Raw genomic sequence first — 17,245 nt, 5'->3', positions numbered from 1 at the left:
TTAACTACACCTTAAAACCAATGTCACAACCCAAACCACTGCTAAAAGACTGGTGGGCACTCTAGCCAATGTGATTCCTGGCTTCCTAACAAAACATAACACCTCACATCAAGGCGAAGGAAAACAAGGGGAAGAAATATCCCCTATGCTTCCTCTCCCAACACCATGCCAGTCACAGATAAAGGTCCTATAGTATTACAATTCTATAATATCTCTACATCCTTAAGATAATGTGAAGCAAAGACAGACTTGCACTTCAAGAAAGTTACCTGCAAAATGTTAGTAAATGACATATTATGTCTGAGGGCAAGAGAAGTTGCAATGGTCCTCACCTCATGAGCCATAACTTCAAAAGTCGTCAAAGCCTTTTCCTGAATCTGGGAATGAGATTCCATAATAAGGTTCCTCAAAAAGAAAGACAGGGCATTTTTGGAGAGAGGACATGATGGATCTCTCACTGAACACCAAAGGAAATCCAAGGCACCTCTGATCTCTTGTTCTTTGAAGGGGATATCTCAAGGCTCTCACCGGACATAGAAGCCTTTCCTTTTCCTCTGGCCCTAGAATATCCGTCAGATTCTTGATGCTGAATGAACAAGGCCATGGGGTTAGAGGGGTCCTCATTCTTAGCAACAAAACCTAGTGAGGAGCAAACTGCATTCCCTTGGAAAAATCTAGTCTTCTTGTCTATGTCCTGGATTTCACTAATATGCTTAGCTGTGGCCAAGGCCACAAGGAAGAACATCTTAGTGAGGTTCTATAACCCGTTACAAGATTAACCCAAGATATATCGTGATTAGTGCGCTAAAAACTTTGGACTTACCATGACATATCTCGTTAAAAAGTTCAACGCAAATATAGGGCTAATACAAGATTTCTTGTGATCCACAGTGTTGTTATATAAGGCTTCTCCGAGATATCTCATCCTATATCATGCATTTGGCAGTGGAGTTTGCTGCTGGAAGTAGTAAGTTATCAACGATAACTTTTCTGTTTTTTTGTGCAGACGAAGCATCATTAGTAGCAGTTCAGCAGCCATCAGTGATCTTTGTTTTTGGGGGGTTTTTGCGTATTTTTGCCTAATTAGGTACGTTTGGTTGTGTTATTTGTCATCTTAAGACTGTTTATATGATATATAATTAATTTACCATGTTGCTGTTGTGTCTTTTGTTAGCTAACCCCTTGACTATTTTGTGGTATGCCGAGTAACCGGCAATCTTGAGAGTTTGTTTATATGTTTTATATCTTCGTTTCACCTGTTTTAGGTAAACTTGGTTGTTTATTTGTAATCTTGGACTGTTTATATGTTATATTATCAATTTATCGTGATGTTGTCTTTTGTCAGTCTCTTGACCAAAAATATTTTGTGATACGTCAAATGTAATTTTTTAGGAGTACAATTTTTTTATTTTATGATGAGTACTCACCACTTTACTAGCTCTCCAGTGGTGACTCTTAGAATCTTCTGTATTTCTTCTTTGGGACTTTTTAGGTAAGTTTGATTGCTTTATTTGTCATTTTAGACTGTTTATATGATACTACATTGATTTATTTGCTGTCGTGTAATTTGTTAGCCTCTTGACTTCATTTATTTATTATTTTAGCTTGACTTTATTATTTTAGTCCAGATAATGGTAATTTATCATGGCAACAGTGATACTGAAGAGTCATTTACTAACCTTGAAAATTCTGACTCTGAAAGCGGTGATTCAAGCTTGGATGATTCTAGTGATGATGACAGCGATACACACACACATATGGTAGTGGATAAAACAGTGGATGAGAATTGCAGGTACTACTGCCCCCCCACCCCTCGATTTCCATTCACAGGGATAACAGGTCTCAATATCCCAGGGACTAGTGAAGGTATGAGAAGTCTCCTTTAGATTTTTTCAACATATTTTTTGATGACTACTGATTGAATTTATTTGCATTGAAACCAATAGATTTGCTGAACAATGCAATGCAGATCCAAATACATGGCATCCTGTAACTCCACCTGAACTAAACATTTTTTTGGCACTAAATACTTTGAAAGGAATTGTGAAGAAGCTTGAAGACTCCTTGTATTGGTCTAAAAACCCACTTCTTAGAACCCCAATTTTTTCTAAAACTATGCCTTTCAAAAAATACAAGGAAATTAGGCAGTACCTTTACTTTTCTGATAATGAAGTATACAATGCAAATTTGCGGCCTAATCCCAAATTGAATAAGATATATCCTATTTACTTGCACTTAGTAAGAAAATAAATTTAGAACTGTCTACACCCCACAGAGATATTTCAATTGATGAGAGTCTTTTGCTTTAAGTAGGAAGATTGGGATGGGTGTACTAATACTATATCCCACTGAAGAGATCAAGATTAGGCATTAAGTTCTTTATGTTATGTGAAGCGAGTATGGAGATTTTTGATTTGTGCAAGTAAAGGAACACAATTCGACCAAGAGTTCAATGAATTGCCTAAATCCTCACAGGTTGTAATGACTTTATTGAAACCTCTTTTGAATAAAGGTTATTGCCTTACAATAGACAATTATTACACCAGTCCTGAGTTATTGGATATTTTGGTAAAATGTAGAACAGATTGCTATGGTACTGTTAGAATAAATCAAGAAGACCTGCCAGTTTTATTGAAAACAGATAAGTTGAAGAAGGGGAAAATGTCTGCTTATCGTAGAGTTAAAGTTATGGCCACGAGATGGAAGGATAAAAAAGATGTTGTTCTACTCTTCACGTTCACAATAGTGATGAAATTGAAATTGAGAGTAGAAGAGGTACCAAAAAGATGCCCAAAGTTGTAGCAGATTATAACCACACAATGGGTGGTGTGGATAAGTTGGAGCAAAACTTTGCAAATTATCCTGTTCCCAGGAACAAAACAAAAAAATATTACAAAATGAAATTTTCTAAGACAATTTGGATGTTTCATAGCTACAAACCTGAGGTCTTAAACACAGGATAATTTTCTAGCACCTAGCTGGATCTAGTTAAACCGCAGATGAAAAGCAAGGAATCTTGAGAGACCTGGCAACACATGCATATATCGGGTGAAAACTGGTCAAGGACTATACACCCATGCTACTGCGTTCAGTCCCAACCCAGGATGTCTTTAAGAAGACAGAGGGGTGGCTAGAGGTGGGCAGTAAGACATTAAGACCTCAGGTTTGTAGCTATGAAAAATAAAAATTGTCTTAGAAAATTTGTCATTTGTTCATATGTGAACAAACCTTCGGTCTTAAAAATAGGATAGACTTATACTTAGAGGGAGGTACAGACATCCTAAACTGGCTGGGGGCGGACTGGCACCAGTCCAGCTCCAGAAGAAATATCTACCGGAGAGGGACTGATGCCCTTGAGAACCTAGATACAGTGATCTCCAACACCTCAGCCACCGAGTTACGTACAATGATATATGGGACGAACCATTGCATAGGGATTTAAAGAGAAACATTGACTGTCCAATATCAAACCAATGCGCCAGGGTTCATTTCCACTCCTTACTCCCCCTGGTTAAAGAGCAGAGTATATGCTACCAAATTGATGGTTGGTTATTTTATACCAAACAACCAAACTATCAGTATGACTACCTTACTCACCTGTGTAAGATCAGTCACGCGAATGACGTGTCTATTCCTCAACCCACCTGAAGGAATAAGGAAAGGTACAAGAGAAAGAAAGAGACCAGCCAACACACTCATCCTCTCAACCACACAAGCATCTTAGGTAAGATGCAAATGTGCCCTGTTAAGGGCAAAGATGAGTTACACAATCTGTTGGGCAGCCACCACAGGACCTAGGGAAAACAAGTCCATAGATCTGTGGCAAACATCTCTAAGACAGCAAGAGGTGAATGTGGACTGACGTAACCAAGTACCAGCACCAGCATTCTATGAACAGCCAAATTCTTGAAATCCAGAGAGGGACCAATACCACTAACGTCATGTGCTTTAGCCTGCACAGACGTGGCGGCGGAATCATCAAGAGTCAAATATGCCTGTCTCATGGTTTCCCGTATCCAAAGAGAGATTGTATTTTTGGATACCTCTCTCTTTGTACGCCCCATGCGAACAAAAAGCCTACGACAAACTGGCCTAAGGTGCCGTGTCCTTTTAAGGTAGCAATGCAGAGCACTGATAGGACATAGGAAAAGCTCTTAAGAATCACCACCCACAAAGTCATCCAGTGATGGAATGGAAAAGGAGGCGACCCTATCATCATGCACAGAGGGATTCTGGGTCTTAGCCACAAATTCCGGGACAAATTCGAAGGACACTGACCCCCAACCCCTGGTGTGCTTCACATCATAGCTCAGACTGTGCAGTTTCCCCAGTCTCTTCAAAGATGCCAAGGCCGGGAGGAAAACTGTTTTGAGTGTCAAGTTCCTGTCTGACAAACAACGCAAAGGCTCTCCTACGGAGCTTTAGTGAAACTTCTCAAGACCAAGGAAACATCCCACATCAGGGGCTTGAGCTCTAGGAGAACACGATTGCTCAAACCCCTTAACTAGCAAGGAAAGTTCCCAGGATGAGGAGATGCTCCCTGTAGCCTCTCATGGCGGAAACAGACAAACCTTTTTGATGATGGTGGAGGTCCCCTCGAAGGGCGTGCTACCAGGTCGTCCTCAGTGCAAGAGCTTGAGCTTCGATTACCCTTAGGGTTACTAGGGACGTCCTCAGGATGAGAGCTAATGCTTCTATCATCCTCAGGATCCCTCTGGTGTGATGGTCGTTGTGGGGCGTTGTCTACTGCTCTCCTGACAGCGGTGGGGAGGAGGAAGGTCTCCTGTGTGACGTTCATACTGGGCTTCTCCCTCCCGATGTGCAGCGCTTCTAAGATTCGCAAACGACGTAGATCAGGTGCTTGGTCGATAACCTCGAAGTTACCGACGAAGTCGCAGCAGCGGATTCTTTTATTATGTGCAGTCCTTGCATGATTAAATATCATTCCTTCCTGCACGTGACAGGACGATCCTGATGTTAGTTCTGAGGCATCCTCGGATTGGGCACGTGTATCTGTAGATGACGTTCGTCCTCTTCAAGGGATCCTGTGACGGTGCGGGGTTATTCTTCATAATAAGACTGCATGTTTTCTTACTTCTATAAAATATGATCAAGTTGATCTGTTTGTTGTTGTCGGTCGGGGAAATGTGATTCTTTATATTGCTGATGGAAGCTTCCCTTGTAGAAAAAAAGGGATTTTGACGAAGGAAAAATCTATTTCTGGGCAAGGGCCTGTGTCGCTATGTGAAATGTCCCTTTAGCACACATTTCTAAGGTATAAATATTGCTATAATACCAGAGAAAAAAGCTAATATGGAAATGCCAGAATATTCTGGCTCGCTCACCTTATTTAAGGTGTCGGTATGGTTTCTGGGGCGAGTGAAACCACTACCAGAGGTCCTTTGCCATTTAGATTCATCCTTCTTCAATATCCCTCAACTACAGAGGAGCCGATCTAAGGCCCACTACTCACTACAGTTACGGCTAGCGCCTCTGACGTCATTCCTGCAGATAGCACCCAAGCTTGGGCCAAAAAGGGGGGGTGAAAGGAAAGGGTGGGATTTCACTGGGCAACACAGGCCCTTGCCCAGAAATAGATTTTTTTTTCGTCAAAATCCCTTTTCTGGGCTCAGCCTGTGTCGCTACGTGAAATAGTACCAGAGAAATGGCCACACAAGCTTGGAAAGAAGGAAGCACACAAGTAATATATAGGATACTAAAAAACAATTAAGGTTAATTGCTATAATCTATGAACAAAATTACAGAACAAGTAACAACAGAGCAATTGGAGTCTTAATGCTAAAACAAAATACAAAACAATGCATACTTAATAGTAAACAGTAAGGCTTAAATGCAAACTGTGACTAATCCTAGGAACAAAACAAAAGAAAACATCACAATTATATACAACATTTGACATCCAAGGTACAATATGGCTACATGACGGCTGAGCTACGGCAAGAATGTTAGCGAGGCAGGTAGGAAGGAGAGATCTAAGTTAAACTACTTACTACTACTACTCAAGCAGTGTCAGGAGAAACTGTGTTTCCCGCTGCCACTGCTGGAAATTTAAGGGCTTCTAAGGACTTAAGATAATGGCGTTTGAATACTGTCGAAGATTTCCAGCCTGTGTACTTCTTCAGATCATCAAAATTCTTATGTTGAAAATAATTAATAGAGGTAGCTACTGCCCTAACATCATGTACCCGTGGGAAGGACTGCGGGTTGGCTTGTTTTATAAAGTATAAGATTTGCTGTCTAATTCCTTTTAAGGAAATGGTGCCTCCCTTTTCCCTAACGAATATAGAGCCTGAAGATCTTAGGGCAGTTCTACTTAGGTATGCTTTTAGAGAAGAAACTAGACATAAAGACGGGTCCTGTAGAAGTGGGAGAATTTTCCACGGGGCCCACCTATCCAGTGGGTCCTCATTCTTAGCTAGAAATTGACGATCTGGAGAGAGTAACACTTCTCCTGAAGGGAGAAACTCTATATGACCTGGGTCTCTAGATAGAGCCGACAGTTCAGATACCCTGGCTCCTGAGGCCAGACTTAACAGGAATAATGTTTTCCTCAGGAGGGGTGAATAGTCACATGAGTCATTATTAGTGTCTGAGGCCAATTTAAGGACATCATTTAAAACCATGACACAGACTTGGGCCTCTCGGATGGTCTGAGTCTAGCGCAGGCCTTAGGGATAGATGAAAAATAAGAATCTGTCAGATCTACTTTGAATCCAAACTGGAAGATCTTCTTAAGTGCAGACTTAGTAGTAGTAATAGTACTAGCTGCTAAACCTTTCTCAAATAGTGTCCTGAAAAAGGATATGGCCAATTCGTGGTCATGGTTTGTGCATTAGAGTCCCTTAGGAATACAGCTAGTTTTTTAACTGCTGAATCATATTGACGCAAGGTCGATTCCCGTTTATCAGATTCTAAGAATAGATGTTCTGGGGATCGATATTAGCATCCCTTTGTGCCACAAACTTCATGAAGTCCATAAAGTTAGGGCCTTCTGAATTCCTGAGGAAGCGAACACAGTCCGCGTTTGCATTAGTTGTGATAGTTTGGGATTGGGGATCCGTTGAGGGCGGAGTCCCAATTCCAGTAGAAGTGGGAACCAATTGCTCTTGGGCCGATTGGGGGCTATTAGAGCAATGTGGCCTTTGAACGTCCTGAGTTTGTTCAAAACTTTCAAGAGAAGATTCACTGGAGGAAAGAGGTAAATCTTCTTCCATAGATTCCAGTCTAAAGCCATGGCGTCTGTGACATAGGCCAGAGGGTCCAGGTTGGGGGCCACATAAAAAGGGAGTTTGTGGTTCGACTCAGTGGCGAAGAGATCTACCTGAAGCCCTGGGACTAGTTGACAGACCCAACTGAATGACTGCTTGTCCAGGGACCACTCTGACTCCAGCAGGACTGAGCGTGATAGCGCGTCCGCTACTACATTCCTTACGCCTGCTAGATGAGTGGCGGACAGGTGCCATTTGTTCTTGTCTGCTAGTGAAAATATGGCTATCATGACAAGGTTCACGTGGCTCGACTTGGAGCCTCCGCTGTTGATGCAGTGTACTACTGCTCCACTGTCCAGCACCCGTTTGATATGAGATTTCTTGGCTGGATGAAGCTTTTTCAGGGTGAGGAAAACTGCCATAGCTTCCAGTACATTGATATGAAGCTGGCGGAATGGTAGGGACCAGGTTCCCTGTACCTTTTTGTACTGTGAGTATCCTCCCCAGCCGCTTAGTGATGCATCTGTGTGGATCACTAGGGCCGGCGGAGGGAACTGGAGCGGAATTGTCTTTGACAAATTCTTGATCTCCGTCCACGGGCGGAGTCTCTTTCGTAAGATCGCTGGGATAGGGGCTAGTTTGTCCTGGGATCTGTTGTTTGCTCTTGAACGCCAAACCCGGTTTATGTCCTTCAGTTTGGCTGTTAGGAGAACGTCCATTACTGAAGCGAATTGGAGAGAACCTAAGATTCTTTCTTGGTTCCTCCGGGATGTCTGCTTGCACTTGAGAAATTGCCTGGTTGCTTTGGCTATTTCTCTCCTTTTCAACGGCGGAATTGATAGAGTGTGAGAGTTCAAGTCCCATTGAATGCCTAACCACTGGAAGCGGGACTCCGGTGTTAGCCGGGACTTGGTTTTGTTTATCTGGAAGCCTAGATGTTCCAGAAACTGGATTACTTTGACCATTGCTTTGCGGCATTCTTTGATGCTTGTGGCCCACACGAGCCAACCGTCCAGATAAGCTACTAGCATTATTCCTTGAGACCTTAGTTCTTGAACGGCTGTCTCTGCCAGTTTTGTAAAAATCCTGGGGGCTACGTTGAGCCCGAACGGCATTACTTTGAAAGAGAATGCCTGGTTTCCTAGTCTGAAGCCTAGAAATGGGCGGAAGTGTCTTGCTACTAGAACATGATAGTATGCATCTGTTAAGATCTATAGAGGTGGTGACGGCCCCACGGGGAAGTAAGGTCCGCACCTATGAAACGGTCAGCATCTGGAACTTGTCGCAACGAATGAATAAGTTCAGACGGGACAAGTCTGGAATTATTCTTCGCTTGTTTGAGCCTTTCTTTGGCACACTGAACAAGTGACCTTGAAATTTTAAATGCTTGACTCTTGACACTACTCCTTTTTGAAGGAGTTCTTGAGAGTACTCTACCAATTCCGCTGTTGGTTGTTGATGAAAGGTGTTGGATGGAGGGGGACCTTTGGGCCAACTCCATCCTAGACCTTTGGACACAATGCTTTGGGCCCATTTGCTGAACCTCCAATGGTGACGAAAGAGGAACAGTCTCCCTCCTACCTGGGGATTCTCACTGGTTCGAGGAGGGGCTGCACCACATCCTCCTCGGGAACCCTTGCCTCGGTTGGAGGCTCTTCCGCCGCCCCGTTGGCGGAAGGCGCCTCTAGCCCTGCTGCCCCTGCCAAACCTGTTGAAAGGCTGAAAGGACTGGCTTTCAAACACTGGGTTGTAGGCAGGGGAGACAGTGTAGGAGGTCGAAGCCTGTGCCTGTTGCGGCGATTGTGTCAGCAGCACAAATTGCTGTTGTGGCTGCGACTTAGAAGTGGAAGGTTGCGGTACTTGTGATACCGGAACCGCTTGCACTAGGGTCTGCTGTTGAGGAGCCTGGAAAGGCTGGAATTTCCTAGGCTTCTTCTTCGATTTTGGATTCGATCCAGCTGACTCCAGTTTACGTTTGTTGACCAGTCCCCAGCGAACCCTTAGACTCTGATTGAATCTAACTGCCTCGCAGTGAACTTCGTTCACTACAGAGGCCGGGAAGAGGTCAGAGCCCCAAATGGATGAGGCTAAAAGCTTGTTAGGCTCATGGCGGATGGTGGCCTCCGACAGTACATGTTTCCTACAATTTCGCCTAGCTATGACGAAATCATACAAGTCACATTGCATAGAGTACAAAAGTGACTTGGCAATGATCTTGAATAACGGCTCTTCTCCGTAGATTAGAGCCAATACTTCCGTCTTCACTAGGGAATTGAGGGACCTGCACAGCCTCATCCTGGCAACGTACTCAGTCTGGATGAGGTTGTCTGACAGCCTGGGCAATCTCTTACTGAATTGAGTGATAGCGCAGTCCGGCTTCAGCTTACCCACTGAAAAGGTGGCCGGAAGATCTACCCAGTGATCGCCAGTTCCGGGGAGCAGGAGGGAGGTTGGTTCTGTCTCCCGGAGCTGGGGCATGGGTTCGTCCTTCATTGCAGCTTGCAGGGTCAATTCTGCTACCTTCGATGTGAATGGGATGGGTGTCTCCTCATCCACAGTGAAGATCGTGAAGGGGCTTTTAAAAGCAGTAACCTTGGTGTTGGTACACTGCCACTCCTCTAGGTTATGTAACCATGCCTGTTGCGTCTGATCCCGGGAGAGAATTACCGTCTCTTTCGGGACCTTGTCTTCCCTTCTCATAGCTGTTTTCTGTGAGGCGGACAAAGCCTATGAAAGGGGGCTGTAATCCTTGCGGATGAAACTCGAAGTCCTCAATCCTTCGAGTTCCGCAGCCCTCGATCGTTAGCATGCCGTCTACATAAGGATGTAGGATGCAACCCTCCAAGGGTTGTTCGGTGTAAAGGCAGGAAGGGTAGACGAGTCCGGCATGAGTAAGCTTTGAGCTGCCAGGCCGGACTGTGGAAGTCCTGTCATCGCGTTCTCACGGAGACCTGCAATGAGGTTCTCCTGGGTAACCAGCCTATCCGAGATAGCCCGGATAGACTGCCCTGACTCCTCCAGAGAAGATGAAAGGTGCACAAACATCTCCTGGAACTTGGTTTGTACCAAGTTCCCGACCATGCTACCCATCTGCTGCATAATATTGGCCGAAATATTAGCAGAGAAGGTGTCTGGGTCAAAAAGGGAAGGTTCTACCTTCTCCTTAGGAGTCCTGGGTCTGGCTCCCTTGGAGGTTGATGGCTCAGGGTCAGAGGGGAAGGGCTGAGCCCTGTCCTTAGAAGACTTGGACTTCAACCCTTTAGAATAAGAGGACAGCTTAGCCTTGTCCGCTCCAGGATGGTGAGCCGAAGACTTACGGGCAAGGCTAGAATCTGACTTCTTTGACAGAGACTTCTGCAGCGTTTTAAAGTCACGCTTGCCTTTGACTTTAGGGATCGCCAGGGCGGACTTTGGTCTGACCGGCTGAATCCCCCCGGTGAATCCCTGGAAAGAAGTTGAAGTAGAGGGAGAAGAAGCTCTAGATGGGCTCAAGGAAAGCCCCTGAGCCCCTACAGTACCTGCCTCACTCACATCCTTACCTGTACCTTCCACTGTCATGGGCTCGAGGTCTAGGTCTAGGGCAGCTACTTCCTTGGTGACCTCCTGCATCATCGCCTCCTCTGAGGGCTGAGCAACTTCCTCCTGGATGGAAGCGATCAGGGGAGCCGCCTTCTGGGTCCACGTAGGAGGTACTCTTCCCGCCGGGGAAAATGAGGGTGGCCATCTCCTTGGAGAGTATGTAGGGTTGGCCCTTGGTCACATTGCGGCCAAACCCACCAACCCAGGCCTTCAGGGTGGTAAGAGCAGTCTCTCGGATCGCTTGGGCGCCCTGAAAGAGAGGGTTAGTATTAATACTTAAGGCTACTTAGATTAAACTATAACATAAGTTAATTGACATATCAAAGATTATATCCGTCACTGGTACTCATTGTATTACTGTGTAGACTTTGAAACACCACCCACCTCAGAGGAGACCTGGTCTACGAACTCGTAGCAAATCAGGCAACTCTCGTGGTGCCATACCAGAGACTCGTTGAACTGGATCGCGCAGGTGGCGTGGGTCCGGCAGACCTTGTGCCCATAGGGGTCTTATAGCACGGCGTTACAGCCTGACTCCATACAATGGGTGACCTGTAAGTGAAATGACACGAGTATCATCACTAACGTTCCGGACTAAGTCCGTGATGTGATATGTCATAACACCGGAGTGTTCTGGTGTTAAAAGGTAACAAGGATCAGTCTCTACCTGCTCTTTGACCATGTAATGTGGCGAGTCGTCCAACAGGATCGGTAGAACAGCTTGAAACAGTGTGTCGCCAGCGATGCCGGAGAACAGAGTAGTCACTGAATCAGGAAGACCACCTAATCCGTGCGCCGGAGCGAGGAGTAGTCCGAACAACGGGTGAGGACCAGGAGGGGACCAAAATTAACACGGCAGGGTTTGATAACTCCGCCGTCAAAAACTTAAAACTAGAATAAGTTGGTGGATATCCCTGGAGGGAAGCGGGGTCTCCGCCAAGCTTAAACTAAAGATAATGGATATTATATATGAATGTAAAACCATGCATGTAAAAGTGTACCCTTGTATGGAGGCCGGGGCCTCCTTAGTATCACCAAACTAAAGCGGACTTGGCTGCGCCGGGGTCCTGATCCGCCTGAGCGGGAGGGGATGGTGACTAGCGGTAGGCGAACGCAGCCTGAGAGCTGAGGAGAGCCGAGCCCAGCCGAGCCTGGTGGCCAACCGAGGCTCGGCCGAGCAGGGTCACCCCCTACTCTACTAGGGAGAATGGCATGGAGCCGACCCGCTCGCCGAGAGCCCTCCAGCTACCTCCCCTGTCCCCCTCACGAGAGGGAGGGAAGGAAGGATGCTCGGATCGTCTGCCTGAGACAGCGTGAGCGAGCTTACCTACCCCCAAGGTGGGGGGAGAGGGGCTGGAAGGACCAACGCGGGGTGACTCATACGCGGTCGTCTGGAACTCTCTCGGCCATGTGGTTAACCACGCGGTGAGAAAGGCCATGCGATCAGAGGAGGCCTATAGGCCAGCCAAAGCCGTCTCGACGAGCATGATAAATACAAAATAACATCCTATCAAAACACGGGGGGAAAGAAAGAGAATTCACATGGTAAAGAAAGAGAAATGTCCTGGAGAAGCTGGGTCGAGCCAACCGAGAAGGATGGACGAGCCTGGCAACTCCGAGGACCTAGCCTAAATGCCATGACGAAAAAACGCGGGGCAGGCGGCCAGGGTGGCTCGAGGACAAGAGAGAAGAACCCTAGTCCTTCGAAAGGGTGTCTAACGAAGAAGTAACCTGACAACTAAAATAAACATGCATGCATGAAATTCTAGGCTGAAAGGAAACGACGTAGGCTACGAGCTGAGCATGAGCTCGGATAACATCCCCCGTGTGGATATAGAATAAAACGCCAATAAATGCATCATCGTAATCATAAGAACGTACTGCTAAGCAAGAATTGAGCCCAAACGGTGTAGGGGACCAAATGGGGCACGAAACAAAGTAACACGCGGGAGCGAGCCGCAAATGGCGGCGTAGGGACGGTGCCGCAAGGGACGCCGTCTAAAAAAACCTAAATAAATCGGTTAAACGTGCCCAGGGCAGTCCTTAAATGGTGTTAAACATTAATAGCAGTACTTAACTTGGATGCAGAAGCAGCTTGACGTTCCATGGTGAATACAGAAGAATTCCAAAGAGAACACAACACAGAGCAGAAAAACACGTACGGTGTGGATCGTGCTATCGAAAAGAATGACGTCAGAGGCGCTAGCCGTAATGGTAGCGAGTAGTGGGCCTTAGATCGGCTCCTCTGTAGTTGAGGGATATTGAAGAAGGATGAGTCTAAATGGCAAAGGACCTCTGGTAGTGGTTTCACTCGCCCCAGAAACCATACCGACACCTTAAATAAGGTGAGCGAGCCAGAATATTTTGGCATTTCCATATTAGCTTTTTTCTCTGGTATTATAGCAATATTTATACCTTAGAAATGTGTGCTAAAGGGACATTTCACATAGCGACACAGGCTGAGCCCAGAAATTAATTTTTAATTTTCGGCTGGGGGTCTGGGTGGGGTTCCTGTAGGGTACCATTTCTCCATACTCTTCCTAAAGACGTGCTGGATGCTGCAGTTGGTGTGTCGGTTGTTTACTAGGACCTGGGCTGCACGTTCCATCTCCTTATGGGTGTCTGCCCATGTTGAACAATGGGAAAGAGCTCTCCTGACGTAGGCACTAATGGTGGTGTCCTTATAGCATTCAGGGCATTCATTCTCGCCATTCAGACACATTCCCAGGTTCATGGGCTTTGTGTAGTCCCTTGTAGCGAACGCACCCTCCTTCTGTTCAACCAGGATGTCCAGGAAGGGAAGACGGCCTCCACGGTTATGTTCAATGGTAAATCGTAAACAACTGTGGGTATGGAAGGCTTGTCGTATTTCCTCGATCTCCATCGTTCCTGCTTGGATGACGGTGTCATCTATATATCTGAAGTATATAGATGGCTTCCTAATGTTCCTAAAGACACGCTCCTCCACTATGCCCATATAAAAGTTCTCAAACAAGACCCAGATGGGGGATCCCATCGCTACACCATCGGTTTGTAAGTACATATGGCCATGGTGGTTAATGAAGGGGGCCTTCTTGGTGCATATTTCCAGCAGAGCGAAGGGCGTGCTCAGGGATATTCAGTGGGTCGGTGGATGGGTCCCTGTGGACACATTCAAGGATCACTTTGATGGTTTCATCTATAGGAACGTTGGTAAACAGCAACTCTACATCCATCGATGCAATACTGCCTCCAGGGGGCGCAGATCTTAAGGCATGCAGGAACTCTGCAGACGACTTCCAACTATGTGTGCTGGGGATGTAGGGGGTAAGAATAGAATTTAGTTGTTTTGCAAGGTGGTATGTGGGTGCTGGTATTTGACTAGTGATAGGTCTTAAAGGGTTTCCATGTTTGTGAATTTTTACATTACCGTAGATGTACCCAAGGTTGTAATCTCCAGAAATATTAGGTAGGTGTAAGGCGCTTGTGGCTACATTGACAGTTTCTATGATCCTACTGGCTTCGCGTTTAATGTCGTTTACGGGGTTCTGGGTAATGCGTTGAAACTTAAGTGGTATCGGCGAGGATCTCCTCAATTTTTCGTTTATATTCAGTAGTCTTGATAAGTACTAGGACTGCAGTCTTACTGGCTCTCCTGGCGGTGATGTCTTCGTTTTCTCTCAAACTTTTAGCGGCATCCGCAGACGGCAATCGACAATGTCACTTTTATAAGTTCCTTGGTCTGTAAGGGCTTCTGCTAAGAGGAGAGGTTGAAGGGCGTCGGTGGTGTGTACATTTCCAAGGCTTTCTTTTTCAGTATAATCTCCATAAGGTATTCTATCTCCATCATCTTATTGAGAAGAGGGGGCAAGAGATGAAGTGGCAATTCAGGCCTTTCTTGAGTATGTCCTCTTCTTCAGGAGATGGGGTGTAGGTGGTTAGGTTAATATATTTGTCATGTTCTTGCGGCAGGTGTATTTTACCTCCATTAAGGTTAATTAGTTTTCTTGTAATGATCTTCTGTTTCTTCAGGGCGTCTTTCTCCTCCATACGTTTCAGGCAGTCGATGATGTCCTGATGGTGCTGCACTGGTGTGGGGGGAGGGCGTTGCTGCTCGTGCCGTCATTATTATCCCCAGCATCCAAGGGGGCTGCTACAGGATTCATACCCCGAATTTCATCCCATTTCATGAGTTGCGCCCTTCATTGATGAGCATGGCTTTCTCTTGCTCTTTGGATTCTAGTTCCTGCTGCAGGAGGCTCCTCCTGAAGCTTCGCATGCCGGGGCGCTGCTGCATTGTGGGGTCTGCATGCCGGATATCTGTGTATGCTCGAAACAGACCTTCTTTCAAACGTGCTTTATTAAAAGTAATGGTAGAATTCACAGAATTGATTCTATATAAAATTCTTTCAATTCTCTTTGATTTGTCTTTCTGGCATGCTGGTATTATAAAGCAGTTGTCCAGAGGGATCCTGAGGATGATAGAAGCGTTAGCTCTCATTCTGAGGACGTCCCTAGTAACCCTGAGGGTGATCGAAGCTCAAGCTCTTGCCCTGAGGACGACCTGGTAGCACGCACCTCGAGGGGACCTCCACAATCACCAATAAGGATGAGGCTCCACCCACAAAAAGGACAGCCAACCAGCAACCAGCCCCCTGATGACATTGCTTGTGATGTTATAGGTATTGCCCAATGAAAAGTGAGGTAACCATCTCCTCAAACCACAGTAATGCAATAAATAGCGTGAATCCATCAGACACAGACCACTGCACTCAGCGATCCAGTCCCGAAGATGGCCAAACGAGGTGGCCGAAACATGTAGACGCCTATAGAAAAACCAGAAAAGAAGAAAAACATAAGGAATACCGGATAGACCCCTGACGACTGCGGCCTGTTCCTAACCTACGAGACACACCTGTATACCTGTTGATGACCCCAGCCTGTCCCTGATAACCAGTTGCCTTTGATAACACCAGCCTGAAATTCCATCGATGACCTACAGCACGATGAATATTGGACAGTTGCTTTCTAATACCAGCATGCCAGAAAGACAAATCATAAGGAAAATTGAAAGAATTTTATATAAAATCAACTCTGTGAATTCTGCCATTACACGTATTTTTAATAAAACATGTTTGAAAGAAGGTCTGTTTCCAGCATGCACAATAATAATAATAATAATAATAATAACAATAATAATAATAATAATAATAATATGTGGCGCTGTGGCAGAGTGGGTTAGGTCGTCAATGGACTGGTTAAGCAACATTGAGGCTGGTCAGTCATTGGATGGGTGACCGCTCTCCTCGGCGTTGACTCCTTGGGAAAGGATCTTTACCATAATTTCCTCAGTCTACTCAGCTGTAAATGAGTACCTATTCCTAATGGGGTAGGGTCCAGTTATGGGTTAAATAGCAAAACTTAGCAATGATGTAAAGAATTGAAGGATTAAACGACGACGACGTAAATGGAACCTCTGGCAACAGAGGAGCTTTGTCTGGCAGCCAGGTATTCAGCCCAATTGAAGGGGAAGGTGGTCAGGTACTTGGAGGTCGTCATCCAAGAACTGACCACCACAACAACAGTAACCAACAGCCTGAGACAGGAAGCAAGCCAGAGGAAGAAATGGACAAGAGAAGGAAATAAGGAAATATGGAGATGCTACATCAGAAGCAACCCGACGGAGAGAGGATATAGAAGAAGGTTGGTCAACATCTGGAATGAGAGAAATAACACCCCTCAAACAGAGCAGAGGCTGGCAGAGCAAGTAAGAAACATAAAGAAAAAGAACTAGCTTTCCCCAACAGAAAGAGAAGAAATGAAAAGGGAAATGAGACATGGCAAGGAATTACAAGATGACGAACTGAGAGACGATGCCACAGAAGACGACAGGGAGGATCAAACAACGACACACGAAGAAACACCGACGAAGTAACAGAGAGGACGGAATGGGTAGAAAAGATCAGACAATGGATGGAGCCAGATACAGAGAACAAAGATCCCCTCCATGAAAGGCTACAACACCAAGAAATTAAGGGAAAAAACAAGTGAGGTCAATGAAATAATGGGAATAATACACACCAATAGTATCATAGAAAAAGATTAGTAGCAGAACTGATGGGGATACGAACAACCCAACAGAAACCAAAACAGCAACTGCCTTGGAAAAGGCGCCTGGAAAAGCAAATCATGGCGACAAGATCTGATTTGAGTAACTGAAAGAGATGGCAGAAAAAAGGCTAAGAAGCAAGAAAACAAGGGAGGAACTCAACGAAAAACACAAAGTACAAGAGAGGGGACTAAACAACACAATAGAAGATGTAAAACAGGGGCTTAAGGCCAAACCACATAAGATCCAACTGTACATCAAAAGGAATAAGGGATACCAACAGAACAAACTATTCGGAACCAACCAGAAAAGACTATACAGCCAACTAAGAGGGGAAGACAACCAACAA

At 45.5% G+C, this 17,245-nt stretch overlaps 1 protein-coding gene across 1 annotated transcript in view; it reads right to left on the bottom strand.

Moving 5' to 3' along the window:
* Window positions 1-17,245, bottom strand: part of LOC135217057 (uncharacterized) — a 132,377-nt gene that overhangs the window by 15,456 nt on the left and 99,676 nt on the right. The window lies entirely within an intron of this gene.

This window comes from Macrobrachium nipponense, chromosome 7 (assembly GCF_015104395.2).
Source record: "Macrobrachium nipponense isolate FS-2020 chromosome 7, ASM1510439v2, whole genome shotgun sequence".
Lineage (NCBI taxonomy): Eukaryota > Metazoa > Arthropoda > Malacostraca > Decapoda > Palaemonidae > Macrobrachium > Macrobrachium nipponense.
This window is presented reverse-complemented; position numbering and strand designations above follow the sequence as displayed.